The sequence below is a fragment of the Phascolarctos cinereus genome, unplaced genomic scaffold (genome assembly GCF_003287225.1).
Source record: "Phascolarctos cinereus isolate Bilbo 61053 unplaced genomic scaffold, phaCin_HiC Scaffold_4;HRSCAF=312, whole genome shotgun sequence".
NCBI classification, from domain to species: Eukaryota; Metazoa; Chordata; class Mammalia; order Diprotodontia; family Phascolarctidae; genus Phascolarctos; species Phascolarctos cinereus.
The window spans coordinates 542,158-567,566 of record NW_027555847.1 but is presented as its reverse complement, the minus strand read 5'-3'; the positions used below and the strand labels follow the sequence as shown (position 1 = coordinate 567,566).

General features: G+C 49.5%; 1 protein-coding gene across 1 annotated transcript in view; it reads right to left on the bottom strand.

Annotated features, from left to right (window-relative positions):
* CALCR (calcitonin receptor) overlaps positions 1–25,409 on the bottom strand; it is a 140,128-nt gene that overhangs the window by 73,357 nt on the left and 41,362 nt on the right. The window contains exon 2 of the mRNA XM_020978576.2: positions 12,560–12,729. The gene's annotated coding sequence lies outside the window, so the exon portion shown is untranslated. The remainder of the gene's footprint in view (positions 1–12,559; positions 12,730–25,409) is intronic.

The following is a 25,409-nucleotide window of genomic DNA, read 5'->3' as shown; positions in this document are numbered from 1 at the left end:
AGGCAGATGGAGGGACAAAGATGCTGAGGGGACCGGCCTGATCCTCCGTGGGGGGGTGGGGAGGGTGGTACCAGGCTGACGGTGGTTTTCGACTCCCCTATGTCCTTCCCCGGCTCCAGACAGGAGCAGGGATTCTGGGGCTCCCCCCACGCCGAACCCTCGAGCATCAGCCTGGACCCCTCCACTCAGCCATTCACTGAGGTTCTGTGGGAGGAATGACTGAGTAAGGGAATGGGGAGGCCCTCAGCCTGTCCCGAGCCCACTCAGGAAGAGCTCAATATGCAGGAGGCGGGGCCTGGAGGGCCCCTACTAGCCCTGGTCACCATCACTGGGCTGGTACCCTTTGTAGCCACTTGGAGCAATGCAGGCAGGGTGGGAGAGCACCCGCTCCTGAAGCTGACTGATGGGGAAGGAGAGGACGGGAGAGCAGGGAAGGACAGCAGCAGTGCCCTTTTCTTGGAAGTACACACATATTCTTCCTAGCCTGAGAGCCTAAGAGCAGCTGTCTGAGTTATCAAATTTGGGCTGAAGGAACACTTGCAGATGAGTCCTGGTGCTCCATGATGCGTGCTAGGACAATTTGGGAAGGTGAGCAGACTGGCACGGAGGTTCAGATTGGGTTGAGCCGAGGGCAGGGCTGGGGCCTGGATGGTCAGCCCTTGTCTCTGGCTCTGTCCTTCCGGCTGGGGAGAGACCTGGGCTGATGTCACAGAGGACCTTATTCCAAGTACTTTATTGCATCCATTTCAACAAAACATCCTAAGGCAGTGCACCCAGGGATGATGGTGGAGGTGAGGCTTGTCCACGGTCACAGGACAGAGTGGAGACTTGGACCCGTCTTGGGCTTTAGGTACAGCGATCTGACCCCCCTGAGCACGCTCCTCCACCTGCACAGGTGTGCAGGGCGGGTGGGCAGGCAGCCCCGGAGCCCCAGGAGACTGTGGCTCTGAATCCAGGTCCGTCAGCCAGCTGAGTGACCATGGGCAGGTATCTGGGCCTCAGAGGTGTCCTCCCCGAGTGAGGAAAACTGATGCTAACGTCCTTATCCATGCTCCCAGTCACCCTTCCTCTCCTGCCCATGGTCTCCAAGGATGGTGAGGGGAGTGGGGTGAGCAGGCCAGGTCTTTGGTGAGAATGGAGAAGAAAGGAAAGGAAGGAAGGAATAAGCATTTAATCAGCACCTACTGTGTACCGGGAAGCATCTGTGAGCGCTCCCAGTGGGAAGAGATGGTGGGATTGGGCAAACAGTGTGGGACAATCGTGACTGGATCAGGCCAGGAGAGGGGAGAGGGAGCCAGAGCTTGTACAATGCCTGCTCTGTGACAGGCCCTGTGCTCAGTGCTTTACAAATGTTATCTCCTCACAACAACCCTGTGAGCTAGGTGCTATTATTATAATACCAATTTTACATTTGAAGAAACTGAGGCAGACAAAGGCGAAGTGACTTGCCCAGAGTAACACGGCCAATAAGTGTTGGAGGCTAGATTTGAACTCAGGGCTTCCTGCCTCCAGGCCCAGACCTCTAGCCACTGAAACATGTGGCTACCTCTGTGCGCTGTGCAGAGACCCAGGAATGATGTCACTGAGATGGTGGCTGGCCTCCAGGGAACAAATGAGGCCACCTGAGTCCCCGGCAACCTCATGCACCCAGATGGCCTGGAGTCATCTCCAGCTCAATGCCCCCCAAGGAGGACTCTTCATCTCCCCTCCCACCCTCTCCCCTTTCAAGCCTCTCTCATGGGTCACCACCATGCCCCATCACCCAGGCTCGGCCTCCAGCTTATCCTTGAGTCTCACTCACATGCCACAGAGCCAATCTGTGGCTGAGACCCATCACGTCCCTCACATCGGTCCCTTCCTCTCCACTCACTCAGCTGCCATTTTTCTTTGGGCCTTCATCGTCTCCTGTTTGGATGAAGACCACAGTCCCTGGTTGGTCTCGCTGCCTCGAATCTTTGCCCACTTCAGTCTGCCTTTCCACTCAGCATCCAAAGGGATCTTCCTAAAGTGTAGGTCACTCTCACACTCAAGAAACTCTAACTTTGCTCTAACCCAACCCTAATTCCAGACTTAATTTCTGCATACCAATTCTGGCCATTCTCCCAACTTGTTGCTTTCTGAACCTGAAAATTGATCTCTCATTTCCATGCTTTTGTAAGCCTATCCCCCATGCCTGGAATGTGTGTGCAGCTCAGCTCCCTCCTCAGAATCCTTCCTTTCCTTCAAGGCTTGGCCCATGGGCCACCTCCTCCAGGAGACCTTCCCTGGTTCCCCTTGGCCTTGGCTCTCTCCAGCTTCATATCATCTGTGTACGTGCTGTATCCCTTTCAGTATGATGTAAGTTTTTTGAAGCCAAAGATGGTTCCATTTCGCCTTTGTAGCCTCGGGGCCTTTACTGAATGGCAAACATGTTCCCTTTCGCCTTCACCATCTGTATTGGGGCAGACTGAATTTCTTACAAGGAAAGCCTGACTTCTGTTTCTGGGACCTAGAGTGAGGCTGCTGGTCTACCCAACCTCTGGGAGAGGAGAGTAAGGGAACATCTAGTGTTGGGGGTGGGGAGGAAGGTTCCATTATCCAGTTGAGTGGCCCTAAAGATAAAGGGAGACATAGAAGATAGGGAGCTAGAAGCCTCCCCGACTCCTTCCCAATCTCCTCTAAAGACACTGAAAGGCCCATTTTATGGCTGGGACAAGATAAAGTTGGGAGAGGGCTGGTTGGCTCGCCACCAGAAACTTTATTCTAGAAATCTTCTGCAGGGGTCACTGGCCAGCAGTTCTCTAGGATGAATGTTAGAAATCAGATAAAATTCTCCCTCAGTGCAGTTATCACGTTATGTTCTAGTGCACAGCGGGGTCTGATGGTGATAATCAGAACACATATTTCCTTAGTACATCTCACAAGCAGCTGCTTTCTGCCTCTGGTACAAGGCCTGCAGTTCTTTCATCACAATCTATGCAGCTGTATACTTGGTCCCCAGACAGCAGAGCCAAAATTTCCAGGTCAAAGCCACAGAGATTGTGGGGAGTGCAGCCACTGTGGTTCTTTCAGGCAGGTCCCAAAGTCTTGACCCATCCTCCATTGATTTATCCAGACAGAGGTCCCTCTGTGCCTCAGAAGGGCCTTCCATGTGAATTGCTGGGGTTAAAATATCCACTGCTTTCAACCCCCAGCTAGGGGATTCTCAGTCCCCAGTCATTGTGTTTCTTATTGGGCCTCCTCCCTTGCCAGCTTAGAAGGATCAGCCAGAGCCTTCAAGACCTTTGAGTCTCCTGTACCCCATGATGAGACAGTGGAAGAGGATTTTAGCAGACAGTAAATACATTCAAAACAAAAAGGGATTTTAATTTCCTTCTTAATTAGCTTTGCCTGAAGAATATAGTCAATGTAGTCATATTTAGAGATTAGGTATTGGTGATCTTCCCTTCCGATTCCAGTGCATTCCTGGAAACCATATGATAGCACAGATCTGAACCTGTCACCTGCCTGCCTCCAAATCTCTGGTGGTTCCCTATGGCTTCTAGGATAAAACAGAAGCTTCTTCAGCCTAGCATGGCACCCAACACACCTAAGCACTCAACACATGCGTGCTGACTTGTTTAGCATCGAAAACCCTTTTCAACCTGTCTCTACTCTCCATTTATAGGATTATTGAGCCTTGCTTCCCTTCAGGACTCCATTTCTTACCTCTGTACCTTTACATAGTCTGTTTCCCCATGCTTGAAATACTTTCACTCTTCATCATTCCTTCTGCCAAATCTCATTCCCAGAGAAGGACCAGATTCCCAGCACATTTGGTCAATACTCAGGAATACTGAGGAACAGTAAACATAGCCAATGCTAAAGAAAGTGCTGACTGCCCAAGGAATCCCTAACTTTTAGCCCCTGCAGCCTAGGGTCACAGTGGACCTCTGACTTTTTTGTCCCCCCACCTCTTGAATTCCACCATCTCCTCTTCTCTTTTGGAAGTCAAACAAGCACTTGCCTATTCTGGAGTTGGGTATATGGATCCTTAAGAGAGGAGAATATCAGTGGCTGATCCCTGGTCCATATTAGCAAGCCAGGGTTCTGCAGTCCAGCAGAGCCTTCAGCACGGCAGTATTTGAAAGGCTTGTCCTAAATTCTGAGGAGTCCACGTGGGCCTCAAGAGCAGCTTTGGGCCAGGTCCAAATAGCACCAGCCCGCCAACCCTTCTCCAGGTTATGACATCCCCATGGCAACTGCCTTAGGGAAAACTACTCACTTTTCCGCTCTTGGAGCAGAGCCAATGCTGCCCAGTAAGATGCTCACTTTAAAAATTAACCATGTCTTTGTTTTTCTGGCTGCTGAGACTTGTTAAACATTTTTTAAAAGTAAAAAACAAGAAAACCCCAGCACTGCTCTGTATTCAGTCTGATGAAGTAGTTGTGTGCATTTTAATCCTGTTTCTGATATTCTGAGCACACTTTGAGGGGCCAGCTCCATGGCTTAGAGGCGGGGTGCCTCCACAGGGTTTCACGAATCACCCTTGGAGTTTGTACCTGAGTCCCCCCCCCCCAGAGTGCTTGTAGGCACCTCCTCCCTGGCCCAGGGAAGACCCCTCTGCTCACTCTCCCAAGTTGGAGGGTTTTTTTTAAAAATTAAGTCCCCTTTGGGTTCTAGCCTCAGAAGGCCCAGAGAGACCCTAATGGTCTTTGGCTTCTGCCACACTGACTTCTGATGGCTCAGCTTTGGCCCAGACATGATGGCTCTCTTGGCCTTAGAAATTCACAGTTTAGGAGAAATAATTATGCATGGGCATAGCCTCCTCAAGGAAGGGGCTTTAGAGATGATTGTGCCCCACCCTTTCATTGTGAAGCAAAGGAAACCGAGGCTGCCCAGAGAGAGGAAGGGAGTTAACCAGCATCATATGGCAACTGGCTTCTCTTGAAGGGCACCTCTCAGTCCAGCGGCATTCACCCATTGACACTGAACAGAATGGCGAGACACACATTTCCTCCAGGTTTGAGGAAAGTGGAAAACAATCATGGTGTAGAAAATGTGAGTTTTTCCTTTAGCTGGCAGAAAGAAACATCTTTTCTTCACTGACCAAAATCCTCATAACAGAACATTTTCTACTGACTGCCTGTTGTCACCAAGAGTATGATTTTTGAAGAAAAATATTCTGGGGGCTGACCTCTCGATTAAAAAAAATGGTTTCCCCATTTACTGAGAGACAACAGGCAGGGCAAGTTTCTGTGGAAAGGACCACCTCCTCCCAGTTTCCTAAGCTCTTCCCAGTTCCCCCACCCTCCCATGCCCAGTTGGTGGCAGGGCAGGGCAGGGCAGGAGGAGCTGCAGGAGGAGCTAAAGCTCAGTCAGAAGATCTGAATTTTGCCCTGACATTGCTGCTCTGTGTGTGATCTGGGGCTAGGCACTCAACCCCCTCAGCCTCAGTTCTCTCATCTGTCATAATAACATCCTGCTCCCAGGTGGGGTGTGAGGAACAAATGGGAGGGTCCATGGCAAGAGCTCTAGTTCTAGAATCTTTTTCTGCCTTGGAGGAATTTGGAAGGCTCTGCAGTGGAATCCCTACTGAAGTACAAGGGAAATGCAAAATGGTGGCCTGAGGTTCGATGCTGGTGGATTTGGGAGGAAGGGACAAAGAGGACTCCAGCGGAGTGCCTGGGGATCTCACCTTACGAGGTCTCCAGGGGACACCACCTTGGTCCTGTGCTCTCCAAAATCATTTATTTCAGCAATTCAGACCAAGGCATGATGGGTCTAAGGTCAGAGCCAGACTTTCCCCCCAGGATTCTGCATCTTTCTGGGGTAGATTTCCTATTTAATGGTGTACTTCTCCCTTCCACTTAATAGTTTGATGCCCTCTGAGCATCTCCTTAGCCTCATGCCTTCACTGGACTTAGGGCTGGAAGGGACTTTTAGATTATCTGGTCTAAAATTCTCACTATACAAAGAGGGAAACTGGGTCCCAGAAAGGGTAAGAGACATACCCCCCAAATAGAAAAGCAACACAATCCCTGTTCTTAAGGAGCTCATTCTCTAATTGGGTGCAGCAATCTATAGAGGAGGGCTTCTCAGAAGGCAGGTGGCTCAGCAGTGATAGGACCCAAGGACTGGAAGGTGGAGTGAGGGCACCTGGCAAGGCCTGGGAATGCTCCCTCTTAGTAGGAGGCTCTCCCTGCATATCCAAGAGCTGGGAGCGGCCATGTCTGTTTTGGGGGGTGGAGGGGCTGGAGAAATCTGGCCCCCACTAGTGGGAAGGGGGGAGGGAGCCCAAGTAGTAAGGACTCAGGTGGGAATGGAGGGTCAGCATCCAGCCTGGAGTGGGAAAGGGAAAGGGAAAGGGAAAGGGAGGGCTCTCCTCCCCAGAACCTGATGCTGGGGGAACTGGGGCAGGAGATGGGGAACACCCAGCAAGGGGAGTCTTCTCCCACTTGTGCCTCCAGGGCCTAGATGGGATCTGCGCCAGATTGTTTTAGGATCATAGCTTTTGAGCTGGAAGAGATTTGGGGGGCCATGCAAGTCTCCTCTTCCCACCTCCATAACCCATTTTACAGATTGGGAACCTGAAGGCTACAGAGGGAATGTGACTTACCCAAAATTGCAAGGTGGTCAGTGACAGGTAAGATTTGAATCAGGCCCCCTGGCTCCAGAGAATGATAGAAACAACAGCCAGAAATAAGTGTGTAAAGCACTGAACATAAAGCCACCGTGCATAGCCCCCTGCCCGGGACATGGTCCGAGGAAATTTAGTTCTGGATCCAGGTGCCCTTTGAGGGCCTGGGGCTGGCACTGGAGGCTTACCCTCATTCACAGTTGATCGTCACACAATGTGGCTGTTCCTGTATGCTCTCCTGGTTCTGCTCACTTCACTCTGCGTCAGTCCATACAAGCCTTTCCAGGTTTTTTTGAAGTCCACCTGCTCATCATTTCTTACAGCACAATAGTATTCCATTACATTCCTATATTCCCACAACTTGTTCAGCCATTCCCCAATGGATGGGCACCCCCTCAATGTCCACCACACAAAGAGCTGCTGTAAATATGTTTGCACATGTGGGTCCTTTTCCCGTTTTTACAATCTGTCTGGGATACGGACCTAGCCACGATATTGCTGGGTCAAAGGGCATGCACACTTTGGGTGTTTGGCTCATCATTGTACCTGCACCAGCTCTGCTCTAACCCATTCACAAAGGAAGTCCTCACCATCGCATCTTGGCCCCAGGTCATCGGCTTCTACTTGAACTTGCTTTCCAATTTGGGGGGCCCCTGTCACCTCCCAAGGCAGCCTGTTCCAGTCTCAGGGCCAACAAAAATGACAGACAGGACACTTACGATCTCTCAGACTTCCCCAAAATAAGAATCTCTCTCAAGAGATGAAGTAATTCCAGCTATCATCTAGAATCCTCCTGAGGCAACAGTCCCAGGTGCTAACAGCCGAGAAAGCACATTCCTGAGCCCTAAGGAGCTAACAGCCCTGCCTCCTCCTCCACCTACTATGCTCTCCAAGGGCTGAAAGAGCTCATTCTTGGGCTTGCCACAGAACTTGGCTCTGCCTCCCCTCCCAAGCCCACCTGGTACTATAGAAGTTGGCTCTGGTTGGGCCAGCCCAGGAGCAGGCATTGCTTGAGAACTGAGCAACAGAGGGAGCTAGAACAGGACACCAGGCTCTGTGTGTGTGTGTGTGTGTGTGTGTGTGTATCCACCGGGCCTGAAGCACAGGGGAGTGGCATCCAGCTGGGGTCACTTCTATCTCCCCCCCCATGTCACTTGAAGCAGAGACAGGCCAGTGAAATGAGGTAGCTGAGATAGCTTTGGGGGCCAGCTGCAAGTGAAACCACCATTAAAGGAGTCAGGTTAGCCACAGGGGAATGTAAGGGGAAAAGATAGAAATCACCAGAGATCTCAAGAGGAAAAAACCTTGAATACCAGCAGATAAACCAACAGAGAAGCTATTGAGGACAGAAGGGAAATGGCCTCCCAATCAATGACACAGGCCTCAGGGGCCTCCAGACCCCATCAGGGGAAGAAGACCTATTAAGGAGGAGGGCAGCTGTGACCCAACCCAGAGAAGAGGAGCCTGCAGGTGTATCTCCCCCCATCCTGGCTAAGCCGGTCACCACATGATGGGACCACAGAAGTGGCAATCTTCTGATTTGGGGTGGGCAGCACAGGCTTGGGTGCGTTGGGCAGAGGAAGTCCTTCAGGTCAAGGTTTGCTCTTCCATCCTCTGGTGGATGAAAGGTCAAATGAGAGGGAGCAAACATTCCCCCCAAGAAGGCGAATACTCCATAACCATAGGAAATGGCCCAGAGAGACTTCAAGGGAAGCCGATCTGCCTGGACTCCAAGACAGAGGCCGGGAAAGAGGAAAAAATAGGCATTTCTCACCCCGGGAAAGGGGGGAGGCCCCCCATACGTCGCCTGCACGCCCACCGTGGTCCCGGGGATTGGGAGGTTCACTCTTGAAAGCGACCAAAATGGGTGCCCTTCGACCAAGATCCCTCAGGTAGGCGTGGTCCCCAATGAAGGACTCCACGCCTTCCCATGGAATGAGGACCAGGGTTCGTTGAAGACTGAGCTGACCGAAGTAACGAATGTGATGGGGCCCCGGAGGAGTGACGAGAGAACGACGGGAACGAGGGGAGCCGGCAGAGCCAGGAACCTAATGGACACAGAGACCGAGACGAGGTCAACGGAGAGACGCCCCGAGACCCTGGAGACTGATGCTGAAAGGCTGGAAGGGGAGGAGGGGCGCTGCAAGTGTGGAGCACCGTGTTCCCTTGCTGCATTTTGCTGAAGCGGCTTTTTTTCTCAGCCTTTTTAGTAAGGGCTGGCTCTCCTGGAGTGGAGGTGTCTGGGGGCGGGGTTCCCAGCCTTGGTGTCATCCCCGGCCCCCAACCCAAATTCTTCATTTCTACCCTAGACACGCCTCCTTCTCTCCTCTGACCCTGCCCCCACCCTGGTGCAGACCCTCAGCACCTCCCACCTGGACTCTGGCAATAGCAGCTGGGGAGTGGGGTCTGCCTGCCTCTGGTCTCTCTGCTGAGTCCATCCCCCACTCAGCTACCAAGGTGATTTTCCTAAAGCATACGTCTGACCCGGTCTGACTCGGTCTCTCTCTTTCGTAATACACGCCAATGGCCCGCTCTCTCCTCCAGGATACAATACCAAACACTCTCCTTGGCATTCAGAGCCCTTCAGAACCTCCCCCTCACCCACACCTTGCCAGTCTTCTTACCCCTCACTCCCCATCACACACTCCCCCCTCCAGGGTCCTGGCCACTGGGCTGTTGCACGAACAAGACCTTCAGTCTCTGGGCTTGAGCTTTCTCTCTGGCTGTCCCTCCGCCTCCTGGCTTCCTTTAGGTCCCAACTAAAATCCCACTTCCTGCAGGAAGCCTTCCCCAGCTCCCTCCCCCTTCAGATTGCCTCCATCTATTTCTCCGCTTGTTTGTATACAGTTATTTACGTGTTTCCCCTTATTAGACTATAAGCTCCTTGAGGGCAGGACCCCTGTTTTTGCCTTTCTTTGCATCCCCAGTGCTTGGCACGGTGCCAGGGGTACCCTTAGCATGGGGAGGAGGGGATGTGTATGTGTCAATATGTTCACCTTCCTCAGCCCCTTCCCCAGCTCTGTCCTATAGAAAGACACAAAATCACTCTGAGAGAAGTTCTGTGTAAGGGAGGGAGGGAGCCCCTTTGCAGCAGGGATGTCTGAGTTCACTTCTGTTCAGGGTCAGATTCAGAAGCAAAAGGAAAGAACAAGATCATGTGCAGAAACTTTTAGTCACCCGAGAGAAGTGGGCCAGCTTGGAGGAGAGAGGGCAGGGCTGGGACCTCATGAAAGGAGGGGTATTGAATGAAAAGTGGCCGATTGAATGAAGAAGTAGGTGAAAAGCCTGTCTCCATATATGGAAGAGTTGCCTTGGCTGCTGCCCTGAACACCAACTTCAGAGGGACGCTGGGTAGTATCATGTGGCCTCAGTGATGGTCACCGGTCAGTGTTCTCAGAAGCTGTACAGTCATAACATTCTGTTGCATGTTTCTTAGGGGTGGTTTCCTCCTTCACAACAGCTTTGTGAAGAAGATCAAGGGGTCTTAGAGGACAGTAAGCTTTGTTAAAGTCCCCAGTGTGGTGTGGCCACCAAAGAAGGCTGTCATCTTGGGCTGCACTGGGGGCAGGGTGAGTTTCTAGGAAGGAGGGACTGGCTGGTCCCACTGGCCTCTGCCCTGCATCTGGCTTCTTGTTCAATTCTAGGAGTCACGTGTGGGAAGGATGGTAATAGGTGAGACACTTGAGATCATGTGAGGCTCCATGTGGGGATGTTTGCCCTGAAGAAGACAAAGCTTAGGGAGGGCCCTGGAGGGCTGGAAGAGGGATTAGGCTCTCAGATTTAGTCTGGACAAAGAAAAACATCCTAATGGTGACAGGTGTTCTGCAGGCGAGTGGGCTGCCTGCCAAGGTGGGGAGGTGCCCATAGCTGGAGGTCTTCAGAGGTTATGTGACTGCTTGTCAGCGATATTGTGGAGGGGCCAGATTCCAAGGCTTCTGAGGTCCCCTCTGATTGAAAGGAGAGCTGAGATTCAGTGATGCTAGGATGTCCTCAGAAGGCTCTAGACACATGTAGGGTAGGGCTGGGGCAGAGATCACACTGAGTTGAGACATGGTCTCTGTCCTTACATGGCTTGCAGGCCTGGGTGGAGGAAGGGTGGCAGATAGCTCCTCTTGCTCCATCCCCCTGACACCCCACCAAACCAGGAGAGGGCTGGGAGAGTCCCTGAGCAGAGCAGGGATGCTTCTGTGAGTGGAAGCACTTCCCCATGAAGAATGTCACCTGGGGTGGGGGCCTAGGGCCCAGAGGTTCCATCCACCTCCGAGGGACTCTAATTCTGAGGCATGCTTTAGGGACACAAGCCCTCCTGTTTGAGGTTTCTGTAAGCGGTTCCTTTTTCCTCCCAGAGCCCCCGACCATTCACTCTTTCCTCCCAGTCCTGGAGACAAAAATAGATGCAAATGTTCTGTCCCCAAGGCTCAGGGTCCAGGGGAAAAGGGAAGTGAGGAAATGTGGTTCCCCGCACCACGGGAGCAGGGTGGAGGAGGCGGAAGGTACAAGGCGAGGCAGGCTGGCCAGAGTCCCTGCAGGAATGGCGAGGAGCTGCCGTCCTCCCTGATGTCCTGGCATTGAAGCGGGCCTCTTGAAGGAGCTGGGGAGCCCCAAGGGATGGGCCAAGGAAGGACAGAGGGGCCCTAAGATGCCCCGGGGCTCAGAGCCTGGAGAGCAGGCCAGGACTCCCCAAGGTCGGAGGGTCAGGGGTGCACTGATTTCTAGAGCCCGGCTTTCCTGGTATTCACAACAAGGAAAAGGGAAAATCGGCGTTGGCTGGTACAGCCTCAACCCCAGCAGCTGGAAATACTTGTTTTCCCCCCAGTTAAGAAGAGAAAGTCCTAGGAGGATGGGTTTCCCTACCACCTCTTTCTCTACCAGCTGCAGCGTCCCCCCAGAGGACCTGCCTCCCTGACTCTTGAGTATGCAAGACAAAGCTGCAGACACCCTGTGCCCTTCCATGAACCACTAGCATTTGGCCAGAGAGGACTGGGTGGAAGACCCCACTCCCTGTTTGTGGCCTGGCTCAAGGCCCCTCCTATGGGAGAGACGAGAGGGGGGAGACTTATGGGGGAGAGTGAAAGGGGGAGACCTATGGGGGAGGGGGAAAGGTGGAGACCTATGGGGGAGAGGGGAGAGAGGAGACCTATGGGGGAGGGGAGAGACATGGGGGAGGGGGAAACCTATGGGGGAGAGTGAAAGAGGGAGACCTATGGGGGAGGGGGGAGAGAGCAGAGGGAGGGGGGTCCTGAAGGGAGGGTGCAACTGGCAATTCAGCTTAGCTGAAATCTGGTATGTAAGGAGGAGTCAGACATAATAAGACAAGAAAGGTAGGCAAGGGTCAGATCTAGGAGGGCCTTGAAGCCCCAGCTGAGGATAAAATTCTGATTCCTCAGTCTGCCATTCAAGGCCTGTCTGCTCAATCTGGCCCTTTTGGGGTCTTGTCCCCTCCCCTTCGTGCATCCTCCTCTAACCCCTCATGTGATTGTTCATCTCCTGCCTACATACCTTTGTCCAGGTTATTTATTCTCCAAGCCTGGAGCACATTCTTTTCTTGCTTCCATGTCATAGCATGTGGGCTTTCTCCAAAGCCAGCTCCAATACCCCCCTCCCACAGGAAGCCCTCCGTGACAGCCCTGTTGTTAGAGCTCACTACATCTTCAAAGGACCTGCTAGAGACTTGGCGTTTACTTTTTCATGGCTTGTAAACTCGGTCTAGGTGGTCCGTGTTCTTCTGTGGGAACCTGTTGCTGGGCTCTCTGACCACACTCACCCCATTAACAAGACAGCCAGGGATGCCACCTGGGCATCCCTTGGGGAGAGGAAGGCCTGCCTTGTGGTTGTTGGGCAAGGCGATAGGAGAAGGAACCTCTCAACAGCTGAAGCAGAGAATTAATTCCAGTTCTCTTTGAACGGTAAAGATCTCATGGCGCATGGAAGCCTAGGAGAAGCTGAGAGTTTTGTACTCACCCAAGGTGGAGGAAGTGAGCTCCCCATCAGTGGAGGGCTCTCCTCAGAGGCTGCACTCCTGTGTGTAGGAGACAAAGAGTGGGAATGCTGAGGCAGAGGCGGGTCAGCCTAGATACCTCTGAGGTTCCTCCCTGCACCGGTCTGTGGGTGGAGCGGAGAGAGCTTCGCACCTGTCAACAACAGAGACTTAGTCAAGTTGAGGACAAACGCAGCCCTGGGACAGAGTCTCAGTCTCAGACACTTCAGAATCCCCGGGAGTGGCTAGAAGCTGGGCAGGATTCTCACTGGGTACCCCATCCTCTGAGCCGTGTGGACATGGGGGCTCTGCTGCCTGGCGGGATCTTGGATCCAGACACCATGAGATGTGAAGAGGAGCTTTCACAGTGGCACATGAGGCTCAGGACTTAGGTCCCCCTCCACCTGCCCTCTCTGCCAGCCTGGGTGGGGGGGCAACTGAGAGTCAGTGCGAATTCTGAAGGACCTACTATGTGCTAAGCACTAGGGATACAACAGAAGGACACAAAATCAGTCCCTGCCCTCAAGGAGGAAGCTCACAGTCTAATGGGAGACAACCTTCACACAGCTATGTGCATACTAGAGATGGGATAAACTGGAAGTCATCTGAGGGGGGAGGCCCTGGCATTGAGGGGATGGGGAGGTCATTTAGTCAGTCAAAGGGACCAACCTCCCAAGAACTCACCAAGAGCTGGGGGCGGGGGAGGGGAAGAGGAGATTCCCCCCCCCCACTCCTCCATGGGCGCTGATGTGCTGCAGCCGCAGCAGAGAATTGAGCCGGGGTCCCCTGGGCAGCCCTGCGGCTGTTGTTCATCCTTGTTTTTGAGGGGACCAAAGTGACATTACTATGTTGTGTCCATAAAAACTATGTTGGGCAGGAAAATGGTAAATGTTGGAGAAGATGTGGGAAAATTGGAACACTAATGCATTGTTGGTGGAGTCGTGAACTGATCTAACCATTTTGTCCACAATTTTTTTTTTGCTAAGCAATTGGGGTTAAGTGACTTGCCAGGGTCACACAGCTAGTGAGTATCATATGTTGAGGCCAGATTTGAACTCAGGTCCTCCTAACGCCAGGGCCAGTACTGTATTTACTGCACCATCTAGCTGCCCCATAATCCAACCATTTCGGAAAGCAATTGGAATCATGCCCAAAGGGCTATAAAAACATGCATACCCTTTGACCCAGCAGTAGCACTTCTAGGTCTGTACGGAAAAGAGATCATAAAAACTGGAAAAGGACCCACATGTACAAAAATATCTATAGCAGTTCTTTTTGTGGAGGCAAAGAATTGGAAACTGACAGGATGCCCATCAATGGGGGACTGGCTGAACAAGCTGTGGTATGTGAATGCAATGGAATACTATTGATTGTACTATAAGAAATGATGAACAGGCAGACTTCAGAAAAACCTAGAAAGACTTGTATGGTCTGATGCTGAGTGAAGTGAGCAGAACCAAGAGGACTTTGTACACAATAACAGCCACGTTGTAAGGTGACTAATATTGATAGATTTAACCCTTCTCAACGTTACAAGGACCTAAGACATCTCCAGAGGCTTCGTGATGGAAAATGCTGTCCACACCCAAAGAAAGAACTATGGAGTCTGAATGCAGATCGAAGCAGACGATTTACTATTTTTTCTTCTGTTTTGTTGTTTTCTCTTTCTTGTGGTTCCTCCTATTGGTTCTAACTCTTCCTTACTACATGACTAATGTGAAGATATGTTTAATAGGAATGTATATGTATAGCCTATATCAGATTGCGCACCATCTTGGGGAAGGTGATGGGGAACGAGGGGGAGAAAAATTTAAAACTTAAAAGTGTATGGAAGTGATTGTTGGAAACTAAAAATAAATTAATAAAAAACCTATTTTGGGGTCAAGGTATAATGTGTCTGACTGTGGTTGATCAGACCAATACGACAGATCAGGCACAAGTGGTTCATGTGAACATTTGGGGTGGAGATGGCTCTTAATTTGTGCATCTCCCGTTTCTTCTGAGCTACTGCAATTCTGCTTTGCTCACAGAGCACAGAGCCTTCATTGATGGAGGTACGCCGTGGTGGGCAGTCCCTTGCTAGTGTCTCCCTCATCTCACAATCAATTCCAAACTTCTTCAGAGAGACCTTGAGAGTGTCCTTGGATCACTTCTTCTGACTTCCATGTGAGCACCTGCCTTGTGTGAGTTCTACATAAAACAGCCTTTTAGGCAAACACACATTTGGCTTTTGAACATGGCCAGCCCATCAGAGTGGCACTCTCTGCAGTAGAGTTTGAATGCTTAGCAGTTCAGCTAGAGAAAGGACCTCAGTGTCTGGCACCTTATCCTGCCAGGAGATCTTCAGAATCTTTCTAAGACAATTCAAACGTAATCAGTTCTGTGTCCTGGCATGGCGCTGGTAGACTGTCCAGCTTTCACAGGCATGCAACAAGGAGGTCAGCACAACAGCTCTGTAGACCTTCCGTTTGGCAGTCAGTCTAGTACCTCTTCTCCCCCACACTTTCCTTCAGTGCCTCCCAAACACTGAGCTAGCTCTGGAAATGCGCGTGTCAACCTCATCATCTGTGTGGACATCCCTGGAAAGTACACTGCCAAAGTAAATGAACTTATCTGCAGCATTCAGAACTTCTCCATTTGCTATAACTGATGGTTCCGCATAGGAATGGTGTGGTGCTGGCTGCTGGAGCACCTGTGTTTTCTTGGTGTTGATTGTCAGGCAAAAATTAGCACAAGCAGCAGAAAATTGATCCATACTTTGTTGCATCTCAGCTTCAAAGGCTGCATTGATTGCACAGTCATCTGGGACCAAAAAGTCACGCACCAACTCTCTCTCCACCTTAGTCTTGGCTTGTAGCCTTTTCAAGTTGAAGAATTTACCATTAGCTCAGCTGACCTTCATGCTTTTTTATCCTCATTGAAGGGTTCTTTCTGACAATGTTGTTGAAAACATCACCCTAAAAAGTGTTAAGAACTGCTAAGTGGTCCCCTGAACTTTTGTTTTTGAGTTGCCATATTTCACAGATATACTGGACCCAGGGCATGCAGGAGGCCCCCCCTGAGCTGACATAATGTGTTGTTGGTAAACCCCACAGAGTTCTCGTTTTCCTTGAGCAGCTTCTGAATGTCCCCGCCATCTTTGTCAAACTAGTCTTGATGTTCATGGCAGCCCTGCTGTGGTATAGCTGATTGTCTGATGGACCTGGCTCCCAGAGCAGGCTGCAGGGTGAACCTCTCTAATTTACATCACAAGTCAGGACAAACGAGGGCGATGCTTTCCCCTCCCCTCTCAGTTCCTGTCCATCATTCAGTCATCTAGGCACCCCCCCCACCCCAAGCAGCCCCCTCATCAGCTGCCCAAACAGTAGCACATTCTCAGCTAAAGCAGGTTCTGAGGAAGCACAGTAGAGTGTGGCACTTGGAGCCAGGAAGGCCTGAGTTTGAACCCTCCCGCAGATACTTACTAGCTGTGAGAACCAGGTTAAGTCACTCGGGGGCCTGTTGGACACTGTGCTAAGTGCTGGAAATCCAAATACAAGAAAGAAAGGCAGTTTTTGCCTTGAGGAGCTTAGACTCTAATGGAGAAGAGAATATAGAGGAGGGAGCCGAAGAGGGGAGGAGGAAAAGCCATCTGGAGCCAGGGGGGCATTGGTAGAGAGAGCCCCATCAGGGTGAGGCAGGAATGCAGGCTGCAGAGGAATGGAGCTGGGCTTTGGGCCTCTTCCTTACATGAAGGCTGTAGGAGAAAGCAGCCACAGAGAGGGAAGCATAAGGAGGGTGGGGGGGGCACTTCCAATAAAGTCTCCTTCTTCTCATCTATAAAACGAGGTTCAGTCACGTGTCCGCCTCTTTGTGACCCCCATGGGGTTTTCTTGGCAGAGATACTGGGGGGTTTGCCATTTCATTCTCCAGCTCACTTTACAGATGAGGAAACTGAGACCAACAGAGTTTAGTGACTTGCCCAGGTTAGCACAGCTAGTAAGTGTCTGAAGCCAGATTTGAACTTAGGTCTTTTGACTCTAGGCCTGATACTCCATGCACTCTGGTGCCACCTAGCTGAGGAGGTCAGACTAAATGGTCTCCAGGATTTTTTCTGGTACTAAATCTATGATATTTTACCAAAATCCAATTATAGGCCAATTATGAATTTATGTATGTCATGTATAGCATTCCCAGCTTGTATTATTAAAAATAACCCATAAACATTTGTAAGCAACAGCGTAGTGGCTGAGGATAAGCGGGCTGACCTGTTGCCTGGGGTGTGAATGGCATTGTCACTGAGGTCACAAGGGGGTAAGCTGCCCCAATGCGCCTCCTGCCTTAGCTCCACACTCACCTTCATGTTTTACAGATATATAGTTATATGAAACAGAGCCAAGTACAGTAAGCATGCTAGAAGTATGCGATCTCCGCAGGGAAATTCTACCCTGCACAGAACATGCCAAACAAATGGCAAAAATGCTGCCTTTTCCAGGGAGGCCGTTTAAGCCCCTCATGGCTCCGCCTCACCCGAAATCCAGCACCACAGAGGTGGCAGGGTGATGCAACATCTGGAGAGTCAGGAAGCCCTGGGTTCAAATCCTGCTAGCTGTGTGACCTGGTACGGGTGGCACCTTCAGCCTCAGTTTCCTCCCCTATAAAATGGGGATAAGAATAATGCCTTCCTCCTAGCGGTGTTGTAAAGACCGAGTGAGGTATTATTTGTGAAGCACTTTGTAAGCCTCAAAGCAGATGAATGCTAGCTATTATTATCTTAAACACTATCTTTATTGATCCATACAGAGTCCAAATCCCTTTTCTGACCTATGAGGAAAGTGCAGCCCGATGAGAAAGGGCCTGACTGGTCCACCCAGGCCCAAGGGCCAGGCCCCCCATGCCGGGCTCTATGCTCAGTGCTGGGGATTGATGACAGGACAGTCCTTGTTCTCGGGGGCTTGTGTTCTACTGGGAGATGCAGCCAGATGTCCAAGGTCTTCCAGCTTGGCCTGGGTTCGTGCCTGCAGACCCCCAGAACGTGGCTTCCTCTGGGAGGATGCTGTCCGGGCATATGGGATTTCCGTTCCTTCTTGCAGAGAGCAGAGGCTAACTCGGGCCTCCTGTCATGCCATAGAACAAGGCTTGTCTCTGCCGCGGGCGGCAGAGCCTTCAGCCTCCTCCAAGGAGAAGGCTGACTCCCCCTTCCCCCATTCCCTTGGAAGCAGCACCCAAGACCTGGCCTCAGAACCAGGCACCTCAGCCCCATGCCCAGCTCTCCCCTGGAGGCCACTGGCTGGGCATCCTCCATTTCCTGGAAGCCCAAGCCGTTGGCCAGCATGGGGATGGAGCGCTCAGTCTTCAGGAAGCAAGAGCTGTCGTTTTCCTCCAGTCGGTGCCTGCCAGGCCCTGCCACAGAGACTTCCCTGGCTTCAGAATCTATTCTGATGTGATGTGTGAAGGGACCTGCTGGAGCAGGGGACTTCAAAGCCCCTTCTGCTGAGTGCAGACTGTCTCTGATCCTGTGACTCTCTTAGGGAAAAGGCCCCTCAGGAGCACTGACCAGCCGCAGAAGCAGGAGACCTCTGGGGATCCAGGATCCTCTTCCAGCAGAACCATGCAGGCTTAGAGATCTTCGTTCAGGTGGGGGTTGGGGGAGTGTAGTTCTCCCAGCACCAAGGGCACCTTCGTGGTGAGCCAGGGTTTGAATCGTCCTGGGGCACTGGCTCTGAGGTCCACACCCACCATCTTCCCTCCAGGCTGTTTTGTTCCCAAGGCATCCAGAGGAGGAAGCCAGAAGCCTCAGAGGTCACTCTTGTCGGTTCTGGAGGGAAGCATAAGGAGGGGCAGAGGGGAGGGCAGGCAGTGCAGCCCCCTCTGATGTGATTGGTTCAGACAGTGGCGAGGGAAGCAAAATGACGCAATTGAAGCAGATTCCTCCCATCTCAGCTCTTAGTACAGTGCCTGGCACATAGCAGGTGTTTCATAAATGTTTTTTTTCTTTTTTTTTCTTTCTAGGCAATGGGGTTAAGTGACTTGCCCAGGGTCACACAGCTAGTAAGTATTATATGTCTGAGGCCAGATTTGAACTCAGGCCGTCCTGAATCCAGGGCTGGTGCTCTATCCACTGCGCCACCTAACTGCCCCAGTGTTTCATAAATGTTGATGGGTTGATCTGGGATCCAGAACAGGAATGCTCCAACTTTCCAGGAAGAAAGTTCATCCTGTAGTGTGTGGCCACATATGCCCAAAGGCTATGTCAACCACGAAGGCCAGCTTTCCCCATCCCTAATAACCAGGCTGTGCCCAGCAGCACCACAATGTGGGCTCCCATGGTGGCTGGGTCAACAGTCCTGGCCATGGGCACCCACTGCCTGAAGGTGAGGAGCGATAGCACCAGGCAATGGGTGCCTTTCTGAGCGTTTCCTGATGTGCGTAGCAAGTCTGTTGACCAGGACATGGACAAGACAGCCTGACTTTCCCAGGAAGCTCTGGCTAGGCTCAGGGGGGGCAGGAAATACTTACCAGGCCTCCTGGGAATGTTTCTTCTTGTATCATTTGTACAGAGCCAAGCAGATTTTCAAAGTCTCCTGAGCCACTGACAATGCCCGTCCAGCCCTGACCCCCTGGTTCCCAGAGCTCCTGCCAATGACCTTCTGGACATCAGGCATTTCCAGGCTCCCTGTATTTACATACACGAGCAATTATTCAAAATTAGCACAAAGTCAGATATTCCCAGACCTCTGTCCCTTCTCTGCCAGATGTCCTTAACTGCTCCCCAGTTCTTTTTTCTAAGAAGAATTGGTCAGAAGCAAATACTGCCTTCCTCTGAATATGCAGCAAGATATGGCAATGACTCTTGTGGAGATGGGAGGCCTGGGGCCCTGCACGGGTGATGGGGTATTTGGAGGGACTCCCTCTCCATCCCTTCCCAGGTGGTGGGCATCAGGAAGGCCCTGAGGCATGGGGGAGGGGAGGGTGGCTCACAGTCATGGAGGGCGATCAAGAGAGAAGGCTGGGAGGTATCCAGGACAAACTGGCTGTGGAGTCAGTCTACTGGACAGAGGTGCCCTGATGGCCCCAGTGGAGACCTCAGAGGATCTAGGCCCCCATGACTCTGTCCAGGATTCTCTTCTTTTTCCTTCTGTCTCTGCACCTTCCCACTGGTTTAACTATCAGTGCCAATGACCTCTCCATCTCAATGCCTGGCTGCAGACCTTAGCCTGAGCTTCCTGCCCCATCACCATTTGCCTGATGCCCACTTCTAAGGGGAGGCCCCTCAGGCATCCCACACTCTGCTTGTCTGTCCCAGACCTGCCCTTCTTCCAAACTGTCCTATTCCTAGCTGTCGCCCAAGTCCCTAACCCTCTGACTCAGTCTCGCCTCTTTCTGCCTGTCCCTCAGCCACATTCCCTGTCCAGTTGACGTCCTTGCAATCTGGCTCCTGCCTTCCCTCCCGTGTGGACAAAGCTTCCTTCCTTTCATGGCTGCCCTGGGGCAACCCCCAGGCACCAAGAGATTGAAGTGACAGGTCACTCAGAGGACAACAGGATGCCCCAGCAGCCAGGAATCACACAAGAGAAGAGGACCAAGTGACGTCATCAGAAAAGCACAGATGCCAGAAGGTGAGCTAAGAGGGAGGGTGGTGACGATCTCCCCGACTGGTGTCCCCACAGCATAAGTGAATGTGAGGAAGGTCCCCAAGAGTGACCCAGGGCAGACAGGCACTGATGGGAGAGGTCTCCACCTCAACAAGATCAGAAGTCCAAAAAAACTTTAAAATCACGTTTAGACAGTTCTTCATTTATTTCTGTAAAATATTTTTATTGATACCTTTTAATTTTGATTACATTTATTCGTTTCCCTCCCCATTGAGCCATCCCTTGTAACTAAGATAAAATAAGAATGGGGGGAAAGCAGTTCAGTAAAACTAACCCAACATCTCATCCAACTTACATGACTACATATGCTGTGTTGCCTTCCCATTGTCCCAGAGAAGGCAGGCAAAGGCAAGAAAATGCAACAACATGGATGGTTAGCCCAAAGGGGACGTGGACTTTGTGGACAAAACCATAACATGGAATCACGTTGAAAGACGGTACTCCAACCCTACTTTGTCATCGACATGGGTGAACTGGGACCGCTCAGGAGGCCAATGACATATTCTGTTTCCTTTTTTTAATCAGGCGACTTATTTGATAATTGGTCAATAATCCAATAAGGAACAGGTTCCAAAGCAACAGAGAATGGGGCAACGACGTTCCCCTAGGGCCACAAGGCAAGGGCTGAACAATTCCTAGGCTGCAAGAGCAAGCATCCTGCACAGCAGTGAGCAGGTAGCCTGAGGGCAGGAGGAGAAGGCGCAATGGGCAGAGATGGGGAGGCTTTTTCAGGGGGACAGTGATGCCTAGCTTTCTTTTATTAATATTCCTGACTTGGGGTGATGTTTTCCATGTTACATAAGTATCATAAATCATAGTTTAATTCCATTCGAAATAATTGGCTTAAATGAGATGTTGACTTTGTGAAAGGAATGGTTGGGTGTTTTGAGTGTGTGTGAGTGTGTGTGTGTGTGTGTGTGTGTGTGTGATTCAGGTGAAGAATGAATAACAACAGATCTATTTAAGGCACTATTGATCTTTTAACGTTGTCGTATAGTAGCTAAATGCTCCATCTTGAATTCTTATCTTCTGTGTCTCAATAGGATTCTACTTCAGACCCCATCAATGTTCCAGAACAAGGGAAGAGGAAAGACTTGCAATCTTGTTTGGTGGTTTCTTTACTTTTTAAAAATTCTTTTCATTTATTTTATTAAATATTCCCCAATTACATGTAAAACTTTTTAAAACAATCATCTTTTAAAATTTTGAGTTCCTAATTCTTTCCCTCTCTCCCTCTCATCCTTCCCTCCTCCTTGAGAAGGCAAGCAATTTGACTTTGATTCTACATGTGAAGCCACACGAAACATATTTCCATATCACCCATGGTGCAAAAGAAAACACAAACAAAATAAAACAAGAATAATAAAGAAAATAAAAAAGTCTGCTTCAATCTGCATTCAGAGTTCATCAGTTCTCTCTCTGGAAGTCGACAGCATTTTTCATCATGGGTCCTGTGGAATTGTCTTGGATCATTGTCTCGATCAGAGTACGTACGTGCTCTGTTTTCTAATCTTAATATTCCAGAGTTTAAAAAGCCATTGTGAGCTTAAGGATTTGGTCAGCTCAGGACCCATCAAAAGCTTTGATGGGTGACAGATGGCAAAGTGAAAGCCTGCAGCGGGGGTGGTGGCAGTGGTCTGAGGAATCACATGACTGCCTCCAGAGGGGCTGCTCCAGTAAACCCCTCATCCTCACCCTGTTGTTCTCAGGGGCTCCCAGAGTCAGAAAGACAGAGGCTAAGTCAATGATATAGTGAGTCTTCTGACACAGATGAGGAATCCCAGGTGGCTAAGTCAGGAAATCAGGCTCCTCCCTTGGCTATAAGGGATTGAGCCTGGCTCCTGGAAAGGTGCTCCACACGACAAGGTCTGGAGCCCCAACACATGGGATAGGTATGCACATGTCCCTTTAAAAGCATTGGGGAGATAGCCATGGCTGAGCTGGCAGGAAGCAGAATTCTTTGGCTCCCTAACCTGAGAGGAGGGGGAATCACTGGGCATTTCCCATAGCCCCTCCATGGGAAGCCTCAAGATCTGGGACCTTACAATTTTCAATGATGTCTCCTATGTTCAGAGCCCTTCCATCTGGTTTTCCTAACTCTGTGGCTACTGGCCCTGGAAATGGAATCATCTGCAACTGTACCCCAAATAACTCCACAGAGAAGGAACCGCCCAAATCCTCCAAGACATGCTGGGCAGCAGTTCTTTGTTGTAAAAAATGGTGGTTAATTTTTTGACTTGTGATGTTAATTGATCTAAAGCAAACAGAAAAGCAGGCTCCAAAGGTCATTTCTAAAAATGTGTCACAAATGCTACCACAGTCGGAATCACCCTCACCCAGATTCCAACTCTGACACCATTACTTTTCCTCTTATCCTCACAGACCTCACCTCTGGTTTCTCATGCCCTGACGACAGCAGCAGCAGGACCATGATTGCTTAGCCATGCCAGGTATGACCATGTTTATGGGTGGTTTGATTGAGTTCACAGAATCACAGAGTGTCAAGACTGGAAGGACTCCAGTGATCTCTTGTCCAACCCACATGCAAAAGATGCCTACTGTAATGATGAGCCAGACAAGCAGCTGTCCAGCCTCTGCCTGAAGACCCCCAAGGAGGGGAATGACTGCCTCTCAGGGCAGATATTCCACTCAGAAACAGCTGGAATGACACTGATATGGAACCCACACTTCCTCTCTGCAACCCCTTTACCCTTAAGTGCCCCTGGTTGCACTCTCTGGGGCCAAACAAGATGAGCCCAGTCCTTCTCCGTATGACATCTCCTTAAATTTATGAAGAGAGCTACCAGGTGCTCCCTGAGCCTTCCATTCTCCAAGCTAAACATTTCCATTTCCTTCAGGTGATCTTCTTATGACACGAACTCAAGGTCTGGCTGCCCTCTCTCCCCACTCTTAACATACTCTCTAGTATCCAGTAAACATTTGTTAAGCTCCCACCATGTGTCAGGCATGATGCTAAGTGATAGGGATACAATTAATGAAAGCAGTCTCCTCCCTCAAGGAGCTTACAATCCAAAGGGGAAGATAATATGCAAAAGGAGTCAGGCAATCATTAATCAATGCTGAAGCCTTTAACCACATAAGTCAGGTTGAGGTTAACCCCTCTCTCACCAAGGATGCTTACTTTTCCCATTATTATTTTATGTGGTTCTAGAAATGCTAGCAATAGTAGTAAAACAAGAGAAAGAAATTAAAAGTGTAAAGACAGGTAAAGAGGACATAAAACTATTCCTATTTGCTACCAATATGATGGTTTACTTAGAAAATCCTAAGGAATTAGCAAAGATACGGAGACAATGTTGTTGTATCATTTCAGTTGTGTCTCACTTTTCATGACCCCATTTTAGGGTTTCTTGGCAAGGATACTGCAGTGGTTTTGTCATTTCCTTCTCCAGCTTATTTTTACAGATGAGGAAACTGAGGCAAACAGGGTTAAATGACTTGCCCAGAGTCACACAGCTGCTAAGTACCCAAGGCTGGATTTGAACTCAGAAAGATGAGTCTTCCTGACTGTAGGCCTGGCACTCTATCCACTGAGCCATCTAACTACCTAAGACAGCTAACAGCTTCAACACAGTTGCAGGCTAAAAAATAAACCCTTGAGAACTAACTATATTTCTATGTAATAGTAACAAAACCCAAGAGGCCATGATAGAAAGGGGAATTCCTTTCCAGAGAATGACAAAATGCATAAAGCTTTTGGTATCAGTCTACCAAGTACTTGTGTGGACTCAAAGTATTCTTGAAAGAACAACTTAAATGGCTGGTGGAATGTTCAGTGCTCATGGCTGGGTGGTGCGGATATATTGAAAGTGCTGCTACTGCTAAAGTTAACCTATGCTTTTAATGCTATACAAATCGAGTTATAGGAGGTACACTTTACAAAATTTGATAAAATAATAACAAAATTCATTCGGAAAAATAAAAATGCTAAAGGAAGGAATGAAAAGTGGCAAGGATGAAGGAAGAAGTGCACTTTCCAAACCCCAAACTATGTTATAAAGCAATAGTCATCAGAACCATCTGGTATTGATTGAAAAAGTCGAGGTAGACGAGTGGAACAGATTAGACAAAGGAGAATCGGGAACAGTGGTGCCCAATAACCTAGTGCTGGATAAAACATAAAACACAAATTACTTAGGAAAGAATTCCCTGTTTGATAACAAACTGCTGGGAAAACTAGAAAGCAGTCTGGCAAAAATTAGGCTCGGGTCAATCGCTTACACCACACTCCACAATGCATTCTAAATGGACACATGACCTTAATATTGTAGATCACACTATAAAAAATAAGAAGAGAGCAGATCATCTACATCTCACAGCTGTGGCCGGGAGATGGATTCTTAACCAAATGAGAGAGAGAGAGACAGACAGACAGACAGAGAGATCACTACAAAAGATAAAGTAGGTCACTTGGGTTACATGAAATTGAAAAGCTTCTGCAAAGATGACATTACCTCTAGGATAAGAAAAGAAGTAGCTGAATGGGAAAACGTTATGTATCATATTTCTCTGATAAGGATGTCCAAGGTAAACAATTATCAGGTGTATATATATATATATATATATATATATATATATATATATATATATATATATATATATATATATATATATATATATATATATATATATACATATATATATATATACATATGTATGTATGTATGTATGTATGTATGTATGTATGTATACATATATATATATATACATATGTATGTATGTATGTATGTATGTATGTATGTATGTATACATATATATGGATATGAACAAATAGTTCTTAAAGGAAGATTTGCAAACTATTAATAAAGCCACATGAAAGAATTCTTCAAAGAACTAGTAATGAGAATTGCAAATCAAAATCACCTGAAGTCTTACCTCACACCCTGCAAAACTGGCAAAGATGACAAAGATTGGAATAGTCAATGTTAGAGAAGGTGTGGGAAGATAGACACACTAGTACGTTGTTGGTGGAGCTGTGAATCTATACAACTATTTTGGAAGGGAATTTAGAATTATGCAAATAAAGTGACTAAAATGTCCGTATCCTTAGATACAGAGATTCTGTTACTGGGCTTATACACCAAGGAGGCCACTGATAAGAAGAAAGTCCCTAAATATATAAAAATATTCATAGCAGCACTTTTTGTGATAGCAAAAAATGGAAACAGAGTAGATGACC